The sequence below is a fragment of the Rutidosis leptorrhynchoides genome, chromosome 6 (assembly GCF_046630445.1).
Source record: "Rutidosis leptorrhynchoides isolate AG116_Rl617_1_P2 chromosome 6, CSIRO_AGI_Rlap_v1, whole genome shotgun sequence".
Lineage (NCBI taxonomy): Eukaryota > Viridiplantae > Streptophyta > Magnoliopsida > Asterales > Asteraceae > Rutidosis > Rutidosis leptorrhynchoides.
Window position 1 is genome coordinate 439,114,192 of NC_092338.1, and position 12,788 is coordinate 439,126,979.

A 12,788-nucleotide genomic window follows, 5' to 3' on the forward strand; every position below is an offset into this window, starting at 1 on the left:
GAATTAGTCAAACAATCTAGAGCAGGCACGATTGCAAGACATTATTTACTCCAAATACAAATTCATACACTTATTTTATTTTATTTTTTGATTTATTTTTTTAAGAGTCAATCCTCACACACTACTTTTAATTCATGTACACTTTTATTTCATAAACTTACAATTATGCCCTTAAATTAATCTAAGAAGTTGAAATTATATTATTATTTTAAGTATAATTAAGAGTAGAATACATAATTAAGTGTACATGAATTAAAAGAGTGACGTGTGAGGATTACCTCCCTTTTTTAAAGACCTGATATCTTATTAATATAATAACAGTACATTATACGTACTTTCAGGAGTGCCCGCTATCACATAGCAAAACAAGTTGCTCACTTGAGTATAACAAGCTGTGAAGACGTGTACTAAAGTGTCAATAAATCGACAACAAAGCAGCTCATATGCAAGAAAAGTACTTTTTGTGTATCTTTTCTTTACTTTTCAGTTTTAAACACATTTTAAAAAGTACTTTATGTGTATTTTCTGTTTATTTTTCAGTTTTATTTATTACTCCACTTTTTCTATCTTTTTTTGTCATAAATAAGTACTTTAACAAGGTATAAAATAACTTTTTAAATTTACCATAATCTATCTATGAAAGTAGACAATTAATTTGGAACATCTAAAGATAGAATACTCAATAAATTTGAAACGGGGAGGGTAATATATTATCGACTACTACAAGTTAGATCATTGATTTTAGGTGAATGCTATATTTGAGTCATCGGTTCTTAGTATCCCTCATTTTAAAAGGCAAAATCATGAACAGTTAACTTCTTATTTTTTAGCACATTGTTTTTTTTACTTTTTACAATTTAGCACAAAAAGCTTTTTAAAATGCACAATCGTGAATATACTCAACTTTTTGCTTATTATAATTTTGCACAATTTTTTTTGCTTTTTACAATTTAACATAAAAAGGTAAAAGCATGAATAGTTAACTTTTTTACTTTTTTACAATTTAGCATAAATCGTTTTGCTTTACAGTTTAGCACAAATTTTTTGCTTTATATAAATAAACATAAACTTTCTACGTTTTTACAAATAAGCACATTTTTTTTCATTTTTCCTTTTAATTGATAAATACAAAAGTTTTCAGTTTTTACAAATAAACACAAAACTTTTCGGTACTATAAATCAATTTCATGACTTTTCAGTTTCATTTCTATTAAAGCAAAATTATGAATAGTTAACTTTTTTTCTTTTTACAACTTATCACAATCTTTTATTTTTTACAATTTTTCATAAAAAACTTTGTAAAAGGCAAAATCATGGAGAGTTAACTTTTTGCTTTTTACAACCGAGTACAAATGTTTTTGCTTTTTGTTATATATGTCAAATATGGTCGACACTTTTTTATAAAGTGAAGTTTGGTGGATCACAAGTTAATTCACGAATATTATTATTTTATCTAACTGCACAGTAAATTATTGTATTATAAATATCAAAGGATGTGATTTGCATAAGATGCACATATAGAATATATTTCATATATCATCATTCTTTTACTCTCTCTTATTTTAAGTTTATTAGTAGCCTATAGTCACGAACCAAACCACTAAAGGTAATTATAAGCCTACTGAATTATAACACGTTATCAGCACGAAGTGCTCCGTATAATCAAGGTAATAAAAAAAAATCTTTAACGATATCTTCTATTATTTATTAGTAAAGTAAATATTATTATCATCATAACTAACATTTATATTTATGTTATTTAAGTTATATATGGTCGGTTATACCGCCTGAATTATATTTATGTAATCTAACTTTTATTAACTTCATTAACATTTATATTTATGTTATATATGGTCGGTTATACCGCCTGAATTATATTTCTGTAATCTTACTCTTATTAACTTCACTAACATTTATATTTATGTTATCTAACATTTATGATTATTTATACAATTAATCATTATTTATTTCATGCATACTATTGTTTATTCTTAAATTTATTATTTATGCATAATATGTTTATTCTCTTAATCTTCGTATTTATACTAAACCTATTTATACTAAAGGTATTTTATAGTAATCATATTTATAATAAAATTCTTTTATTAAAATGATTATTAATATAACGAGTACATAACATTCGTTAACGTCAACTAACGACGTTATAACGGTCATATATACATAACGGTTGTTAACGTCAACTGACGACGTTACAATGACTATATTTTTCAAATATAAAATAAACATCTCCGTTTTCACATTTTCACAAATCAATCTTCATTTTCTCAGATTACCACCCTCAAAAAGTTTTTGTAAAGATGATTCACACAAGAATGATTTTTCCTATTGTATTGGTTATATTAACTATCATCATTGTTGGTAATATACCACCGAGTGAACCTATATTCTATTCTGCCCTTGTGGTTTTATTATTTGTAATCATACCATTATTCTGTTGTTTGCTACTTATGAATTTAAAATGATTCTAATTTCATGTTGTTAGAAATTGATTATGATTATAATTTATGTTGTTCATCTTTCTGAAAATAGAAAATGTCAAACTTATTAAAGCTTGAGTTTGATGCCCTAGACGTATTGGGAACAAACTACACATCATGGGTCATGGATATAGAAATAAATCTTGGATCATTGCGTATTCTAGAAACTTTAAAAGAAAACAATACTGGTTCTGATCAAGATAAATTAAAATCAATTGTTTTTATTCGCAAACATATTGATATCACCTTAAAACATATGTATCTCACTATCAAAGATTCACATGTTTTATGGGAAAGTTTCAAGAGTAGATTCGATAATCAAAAGGAAATATTACTCCCAGCTGCGAGGGAAGAATGGAGAAATTTAAGGTTCCAAGACTTTAAAAAGGTAAGTAAATACAGCTCGGCCATGTTCAAGATCCGTTCAAAGCTTCAATTTTGTGGTCAAGAAATAAGTGATGTTGATATGATAGAGAAAACTTTCTACACAATGCATTCTGCAAACATTACTATACAAGAAAATTTAAGATTGCAGAATTACAAAACTTTTTTCAAACTTCAAACTTATCTCTTAGTTGCAGAAGTGAATAAAGAATTACTGATGAAGAATCAAGAATCTCGTCATACGGGTGCGCTAGCATTCTCTGAAGCTAATGCTATTAAAAATAATAATAATAAAAAAAGAAATGCACCTGGACGAGGACGTGGGCGAGGTCGTGGTCATATTGGCCAAAACCATCATCATGGAAATTACCATAACAATAATAAAATCATAACTATGTTCGAAATCATCCTTATGTTAATGATCGTGGTGGTGGTCGTGGTCGTAATGGTTACAGTGGTCGTAGTCGTGGACAAAGAAATAATAATCCACAAAATTATAAATTTCAACCACCATACAATCCCACAAATCATAATGTTGAAGGAAGCTCTTTAAAGAATATTGAAGATTCTTGTTATCGATGTGGTAAAATTGGTCATTGGTTGTAACATTCCGTTTTTCCCGTACATATCGAAAGGTACATACTAAATCATTGTACGTTTGTAACTCGCTAGATTGTGCGAAATTGTAGAGATATATATATATATATATATATATATATATATATATATATATATATATATATATATATATATATATATATATACTTGATAATGGGTGCATATAGAAGTTTATACGTGGGTTTTGATAGCGTTAAGTCTTGTGAGACCATTGTTGAAGGTTAGGCGAATATAGGAAGCGGGATTTAAGTGTACGAATTAAATAAAATCAAAATTTGCTTAAGTTTGTCGAGGTGTCCAGGTGACGGCTAATGCCGTGCCGCGACAAACTGGGTCACGCCGCGACATATAAAGCAATTCCAGATCAGAAGTTAAGTTAAAAGGGGTCGTTTTTCCTTCGTTAGGTCGCGCCGCGAAAATGGGCCGCGCCGCGGCACCTCTGCAGTTCTGACTCCGATTCTAGCTCAAATTAAATAAATTTAAGGGGCAAATTGGTAATTTAACGTGTAGATCTGATAGGAGCATTAAACCTCCACCACTTGTTCATTTAATTTAATTTCTTTTCTCTTTTCTTTCCAATTTCTCTCCCAAAACTTAAAACTCATTTGGATTAAAAGTGAGATTTGAGAGTGAAGGATTAAGGGTTGATCTTTGGAGCAAGAATTAAAGTTGTTCCTTGCGTCTCTAGCTACACGTTGATAGTCTCGGTAAGTTCTAACTCTAAGTTTTGAGTTTTAATTGGTTAATGGCTAGGGTTTTGGTTACTAGAGATTTGTAAGACCCATTTGGTGGTAAAACGGGTGAGTTTGGGTTATGTTGTTGTAATGAAACCCTAATAGCCATAATCTAGGGTTTTGGCCTTGTGATTTGAGGTTGTAAGTGTCAATTGATGTTGTTAGTCACTAATGCACTTTAAGATTTATGAAAGAAGTGTTAATGAGTAAGTTTGACTTGATTGTGAGTCTAAGTATTATAAAATGGGTTAAAATGTACTAGTTGACCTAATTAGATGAAATGGGTATGGATTACCCTAAGTTTTGTATTAATTGAAGTTAATAGACTTTAATTCACTAGTCTTAGTGATTAAAGTCGAGTCTTGGCCATTTATGGGCGGTTGTGAGTAGTTGAGTCATTTAATGCAAATTGGGTCATTAAATGCTCAAGTGGGAGTATTGTGGTTAATCCCACTGGTTGTGAAATTGAATGTGCACTTAATGATTTAGGTACATTGCGTTGAAGCTCGGAAGTGCTAAATCATCATCCTTGTGACAAGGTGAGTGGAATAATTATACCTTCATGTATATGGCGTGTTTATTTGTGAATGTTATGGTATGAACCATGTGCCAGTAGTGACATAACATGTATGTGATGGATATAGGATGTGAACCATGTGCCGGTAGCATCTAGTGTGAACCACGTGCTGGTAGCACTATAAAATGAGGCGTGAACCACGTGCCGGTAGCGTCAAAGTGTGAACCATGTGCCGGTAGCACTATAAAAGAGTGAGACTCAAATGCGTATGGTGTGAACCACGTGCCGGTAGCACCATAGCGTTATGGTTAACCATATTGTGTTGTGATTGTTTAGCATTATATATATATGGTGTTGAGTATATGCTAATGAGATTTGGTGTCAATGTACGACTTGTTGGTATTTCGGGTATGATTGACTTGCTATGTGAGTTACATGTTCGTGCGAGGTTATTGGTATTTGTGATTGCAAATAGATGGGTTATATATATGTATGTATAACTATTGCATTCACTAAGCATTGCTTACCCTCTCGTTGTTTACCATTTTTATAGGTTCCGGCTTGGACAAGGGTAAGGGCATACGGTTGGATTAGTTGTCTCCCGTTTGTGTTGACAGGGGGTGCTTTTTGGATAGCTTTTGAAGTGGCCTAACGTTTTGGGTAGTTTAGCCCCAAACCATGCTCGAATGTCATTTGGATTATAAACTATCATTGTAGTAGGTCAAACTTGTATTAAACTTAATTACTGGCCTTTGTGCCTTTGGTAAACATTTAAATTGTTGTACGTTTAAATGGAACTTGTGGAATGGTTTACATATTTAATTGGCGCGTAAATGTGTATTGTGTAAAAAAAAAGATTTTATCGTACGGAATATGTTGGGTTGTTTCATTGGTCTAAAAACTGTCGAACAAATCAATATTCTGTTAATCAATATCAAGAATCTCTAAAGGGAAAAGGAAAAGAGGCAAACCTTGTGGATGACCTTGATACAAAAATCACTGAGCCAACAAGTGACTACTTTAATGATTAAATTTCCTACTATATGTCCATATCAAATAAATGGATGTAGATTTACCATCTATACCATATCTACTTTACTATATGTTTCCTTATTATGTACTTTCGTTTATAACATATTTTGAAGTATCTAAATGAAACATTCAAATGGCTCCTCCATAATAACGTGAGCAGTTGATTGTTTTATAGTAAAGAAGACTAAACAGATTGAATCAATCAGATACAGAGATAAAAGAATAAAGTAGATATTGATTTATAACCAATTTTGTTTGATAATGTGACTAATTGTAATTGTTTATACCCGATGGCAGACAGAAACAAACTGGTAATACAGTTTGATTGTTAAGTGTAACAGATTTGATCTTTTTATTGATTCTATAAATATAATATATATATATATAATTAATATTAATAATTAGTAAATATAATTATATAGATAATAAGAATAATAATAATAATAATGAGAGTAATAATAATAATATAACAATTACATGTAACAAATTTAAAATTTATAATCTTTAATAATACTAATACTAATAATAATAATTAATGTAATAATAATATAACAACTATAAATAAACTTGTAGTTACATTTAATATATAAATTTTACAATTAATATATATTATATTATATGATAACATTTATTAAATATTTAATATTTAATATTTAATATTTATATATTTATATATATTACAATATATTAATAATTATTAATAGGAATCATATGTAGATTCATATCCTATATATTTATATATATTCCTTTTAACTTAATTATTCTAATTATTATTTTACATTTTTTTTAATTCTAATTGTTTAGAATATACTTTATTAATTCAAAATATTATATATACACTTTTATTTATTTTTATATATTATTTACATATTTATTTACACACAACTGTTCGTGAATCGTCGGGGATGATCAAAGGTCAATTGAATATATGAAACAGTTCAAAATTTTTGAGATTCAGTTTAATAGACTTTGCTTATCGTGTCGGAATTATAATAAGATTAAGTTTAAATTTGGTCAAAAATTTTCGGGTTGTCACAATACCTACCCGTTAAAGAAATTTCGTCCCCGAAATTTGATCGAGGTCGTCATGGATAACAATAAGAATGTTTTTATGACGAATGTGAGTTGATAAACCCTTGACCATATATGAATCGATTTATCAAAATCAAGCGATTAAAATCGTTTAATCTGATCGTTATCGAACTGATCTTGAATATCCATATACGCTTGATGGTAGATGAAGGTCTGCTTCTTAATTTGTTGAACAATTGGATTTGTGCAATCTTATATGTGTTTTTGGGGAGAGAACAAAGACTTTAACCCTATTTATGGTAAAAATGCGTTGCAGTAATTGAATTGAAATTAAAATGGTAATTGTCCTAATTTTGTGAATCGATTTAATTTAATTTAATTAATTAAATTGTAATACTAATTTGTTTTAAGGGTATATTAGTCTTTGAATTAAGATTCTTAAATGTTGTTAGTAATATAATTTCGGGATTTGAATTAATGGTTAGATCATTGTGTTTATTTTTAATCTAATGGTTAAGATTTGATTTAAACACTCAAAAGATTATTTCACTATTTAGCTTCTCTTTTAATAAGTAGGGAGATTTGTAATAAATGTATTCTTATATAGAAACTATTTATTTGTTATAATAATATTAATGATCATAATAATGTTAGTAGGGATAATAATAATAATAACAATAATTAAAATATTAATAATTTTACTAATGATGATAACAATTCTATTAATAATACTAATAATAATAATAATAATCTATACTATATATAATAATAAACGTAAAAATAGGCTATTTTAAAGAATATAAATTAATCTTAGCCATTCATTTAATTAACCATATTTGATCTTAGCCATTAATTTCTTTCTAATCTTGCTTATGACCCATAATCCTAGTCTTGAATTGTTTGATTACAAAACTAGCCTTCCACACCATACAATTACGCGACTGAAAAAAAAGGGAGATCGGCTTCTTTTGTTTACACAAATTAGGGTTCCCAAATGTGAAAAGAACAACAACCATATTTCCGCGAAACTCATAATACTAAATCGAGGGCTTCTAATTTACACGATGGTAAAACAACCCTATCAATATTAGTTTATGGAGTTTCACAATCATTTTAGCTCAATCAGGAGGAGGTTTAGCTTTAGTATTGCTTGATTGAATATTTCTTAAAGAGATCAAGGTTATCTCTTAACTTTCTTTTATTTCAAATTGTTGTTGTTGTAAATTGACTGATTTGTTTTGTTTGTTTAGAATAATAATTTGATAACCACATTCTTTGAACTTCACCTAATTAATATATTTGTGTTTTTTTTAGAAAATTGTATGTATATGTAACATGATGGAAAAAATTACCGAGTTTTAGGAATGTGTTGTAAGCAAATACTCCGTATAAAGGTTACAAAGATAGTCTAAGATATGTGATCAGTGAATACATTAGAGTTTAATGTGGGTATTTGATGCATATATAGTTGTAGTTAGTTTGAGAATGATGTAATTAAGCCTTTGAACTTTAGACTCGATTGTGAATATAAGCAAAGACAGTAACTTTTTGTAAGGTTGAGGCTTGATTATCTATGTTTGATGAAAGTTTCACTGTTGTGAGTAACAAAAATTATTGTATTGATTCACGCAAAAAAAGAGCATCTTTATTGGTCATTAAACAAGGATTGTTAAGAAATTTGAAGGTTTTAGTATTAGTATGTCACTTAGAGGGCAATGGTTATTTGATTTGAAGAAGTAAATGAGATGGCATAATCCAGCCTGACTTCTTTATATTCTACCAGCACGTTTTGCTACACCAATGAGGACGATTTGGTTGACATAAAATTAAAGTGATGAGTGAATTTAAATGGACTATATAGTTGAACCGTTGAACTTTTATGTTTCTTACAACTTTTTTTTTTTGAGTTTGGTTCTTTTTGTCTTGATTGTCTGGAATTAGGAGCCTGGAAAAATACATCTTGTGCTGGAATGTTGCAGAGGAGGTGATTTATCCTTGTTTATACAATAACGTCAAGGTAGAATTCCCAAATCGACGTCGATGCACTTCATGCAGCAATTAGGTATCTACCAAAATATATCCTTTTTTATTTAGATTATTGTTATTGCCATTGGTGAGTGCTTGAGTTTCTGAAGTGTGTTTATATTACAGCGGCTGGTTTAAAAGTCCTTCGCGATAATCAAATCATCCACAGAGATTTAAAACCACAGGTTAGTATTAGTTTTTCATTTGCATCATATTTATGTACTAAGTCATCTTTCAAAGCATGATCATTGATATTGATAGTCACTTTTAAAAGATGATTATGGAATACTCCGTATTTGCTGTAGGAGAAAATTTAAATTTTACTTTGCTTCAAGATTAAATGGGCATCACTGATTATAATTTCTTATCATTGTATGAACTTAAACACTGTTTGTTAAAATTGATACAATGAGTGTCAACATTCTGTATGTTTTTGTGAGTAAATGTAGGCCTTATAATCTTATATTATATACCATGTAGATAAACACTTGCATGGGAATATCATATACTTTTTTGGTCTTTTTGGAATCATTGGAAGTCGAAAGTAGAATATCAAGATCCTATAGATTTATGAACACAAATGGTGCACTTTCATACATCTAAATTTCACATTTTTATTTGTTTTAATTTCACTAATTGCCTGCAGGTTTGCTACATTTTTGTAACTCAGGTTGAAAATTAATCAACTGACGGTAATGTAAATATTTTCCATTGCCGAAAATGTGTTATGAATGTCCTTTTACTAATGTAACTCGGGTTTCATATATTTTTTGTTATCTACAGTTGTCAATAAGTGTCTTGGTGGGGAAGAGTTGATGACTAGGAAAAAATGGAAAGTTGAGGTAATAGAAGATGATCCAAAACACGGCATTATGTACCTTCACTATCTTTCTTTGCAGACAATGGGTAAAAAGGTACCTATTAATGTTCAAAATTGGGTTAGGTTGACCCAATATCAGTTTCAGGTTTTATTATTAGTGTCAATCTTTGTTTTGAGCAATAGTTTGAAGTTTGATGAGTTTTTAAGTTTCATGTCATTACTAGGTACCTTTTTTATGCTCGAAATAAGATGATCGATTTGGAGGTCTAAAATGAGTTTGGTTGTGAGAAGAAGAAACCAAAATTTGCTCTTAAGATGAGTTTTGAGGTATGTGCTTTTATTTTGGGTTCAATTGAATATGCTTTTATAATGATCAATAATAGATTTTTGAAGTTGTCACCAAGGATTTTGTCAAGAAAATACTGGAGAGTACTCAAAAGAATCTTTAGGCGAGTAAGCTATATTTTTCCGATTTCGTTCTCCATAAGCGTTTGTATGGTTTTTTTTATTCATATTGTACAACTTTCATATAATAATTGTATTTTGATTTTTGAAAAAATTCAAGACGCATTTGTTGTTACTAATAAATATTTTTAAAATTATTAAAACTCAATTTATAAGCAAACTTAATTATTATTATCTATTTTTATTATTATTATTTTAATTATAATTATAATGATAATTATATTATTAATATTCAATTATGGATTTTCTTTACGGGATTAATTACGTTACATATGTATGCGAAAATACATGTCTCTATATGTTTGTAAAAACGACAAGTTTCTTAGTCTGGAATTCGTGGTTCCACATATCATTAAACTAAATGACTTTAGCATTTGCATCCACTTAATACATAAAACATATCATTAAACTGTTTTGTTTAAATAAACCCGTGGTTCCACGGGTCATTTCTTTACGGTTATGCATCTTTAATCAGGTTCATTGTTATGAGTGATTCATTATTTTGTAGGTTATGTTTATAACCTTTTGATTTTTGGTGATTCATTGTTTGAAGATGTTTTTGACTCTGGTCCAGGATAAGGTCATCATGACCATCAAAGGGGTTGGTTGATTGAGAAGGTTTCAAGGATATGTGATAATGTTAAAAACGAACATATATTTCATAGCATTATCCCTCAAGAAAGACAAGCTTTTAGTTGCGATTGTTCTATTTACAAGTGATATTCGTTTAAATAATAAAAGGTGAAGACAAAAGACAAATTCGACGAATTGAAGACGCAAATGATCAAAAAGCTCAAATGTACAAGATACAATCCAAGTGGTTCAAATTATTGATGAGAAACGTCTAAAAATGACAAGAGTACAAGTTGCGGAACGCAAAGTACAAGATATTAAATTATACGAAAGGACGTTCGAAAATCCGGAACCGGGACCAGAGTCAACTCTCAACGCTTGACGCAACGGACTAAAAATTACAAGTCAACTATGCACATAAATATAATATAATATTTAAATAATTCTTATAATTATTTATATATTATATATTATATTATTAAAAACCGTCGGCAGAAAAAACAAAGGCATGTGAGCCTCTCCAGCTGGCCATGCGATCGCATGGCCTTGAAGGGCAAAGCCCATGCGATCGCATGAGCCACTTTTCCAGCCCACATGCCTATAAAATTAGCAGCTTGGTGAACATCAAAACACATCTTTTTCCTTCTTCATCATACGTAAATTATATATATATATTTTAATTTTAATTTTAATTTTAATTTCTAATAATAAGGTTATGTTAGCGAATGTTGTAAGGGTGTAAGTCGAAATTCTGTCCGTGTAACGCTACGCTATTTTTAATCATTGTAAGTTATGTTTAACCTTTTTAATTTAATGTCTCGTAGCTAAGTTATTATTATGCTTATTTAATCCGAAGTAATCATGATGTTGGGCTAAAAATATTAAAATTGGGTAATTGGGCTTTGTACCATAATTGGGGTTTGGACAAAAGAACGACACTTGTGGAAATTAGACTATGGGCTATTAATGGGCTTTATATTTGTTTAACTAAATGATAGTTTGTTAATGTTAATATAAAGATTTACAATTGGGCGTCCCTATAAATAACCATTTACACTCGATCGGACACGATGGGCGGGGTATTTATATGTACGAATAATCGTTCATTTAACCGGACACGGGAATGGATTAATAGCCACTAGAATTATTAAAACAGGGGTGAAATTATGTACAAGGATACTTGGCATAATTGATAACAAAGTATTAAAACCTTGAGTTACATTCAGTCGACATCCTGGTGTAATTATTAAACAAAGTATTAAAATCTTGTTACAGTTTAAGTCCCCAATTAGTTGGAATATTTAACTTCGGGTATAAGGATAATTTGACGAGGACACTCGCACTTTATATTTATGACTGATGGACTGATATGGACAAAAATCAGACGGACATATTAAATAATTCAGGACAAAGGACAATTAACCCATGGGCATAAAACTAAAATCAACACGTCAAACATCATGATTACGGAAGTTTAAATAAGCATAATTCTTTTATTTCATATTTAATTTCCTTTATTTTATATTTAATTGTACTTCTAATTATAACACTTTTATTTATTGTTATTGTATTTAATTGCACTTTTAATTATCGTACTTTTTAATTATCGCAAGTTTATTTTATCGCACTTTTATTTATCGCAATTTCATTATCGTTATTTACTTTACGCTTTAAATTAAGTCTTTTATTTATTTAATATTTTACATTTTGTTTTAACTGCAACTAAAGTTTTAAAATCGACAAACCGGTCATTAAACGGTAAAAACCCCCCTTTATAATAATAATATTACTTATATATATATTTGTATTTTTATAAAATAAAACTAATATAGCGTTAAGCTTTGATTAAAAGATTTTTCCCTGTGGAACGAACCGGACTTACTAAAAACTACACTACTGTACGATTAGGTACACTGCCTATAAGTGTTGTAGCAAGGTTTAAGTATATCCATTCAATAAATAAATAAATATCTTGTGTAAAATTGTATCGTATTTAATAGTATTTCCTAGTAAAATTTAATAGTATTTTATACCCCTTAGCTTTGACATCAAGTATTTTTGGCGCCGCTGCCGGGGAACTTAAACGCCGA

The 12,788-nt window shown here is 29.2% G+C and overlaps 1 long non-coding RNA gene across 4 annotated transcripts; it reads left to right on the plus strand.

Moving 5' to 3' along the window:
• Nucleotides 1–7,798: 7,798 nt before the first annotated feature.
• On the plus strand, nucleotides 7,799–11,351 carry LOC139852827 (uncharacterized). Of its 4 annotated transcripts, none has more exons than XR_011761194.1 (7): nucleotides 7,799–7,994; nucleotides 8,757–8,832; nucleotides 8,967–9,025; nucleotides 9,487–9,532; nucleotides 9,624–9,754; nucleotides 9,885–10,113; nucleotides 10,700–11,351. It is a non-coding gene; the product is annotated as an uncharacterized lncRNA (long non-coding RNA). The 4 variants fall into 4 exon arrangements; XR_011761193.1 differs by having other exon boundaries at nucleotides 9,885–10,109; XR_011761195.1 differs by having other exon boundaries at nucleotides 9,487–9,537; nucleotides 9,885–11,351.
• Nucleotides 11,352–12,788: the final 1,437 nt, after the last annotated feature.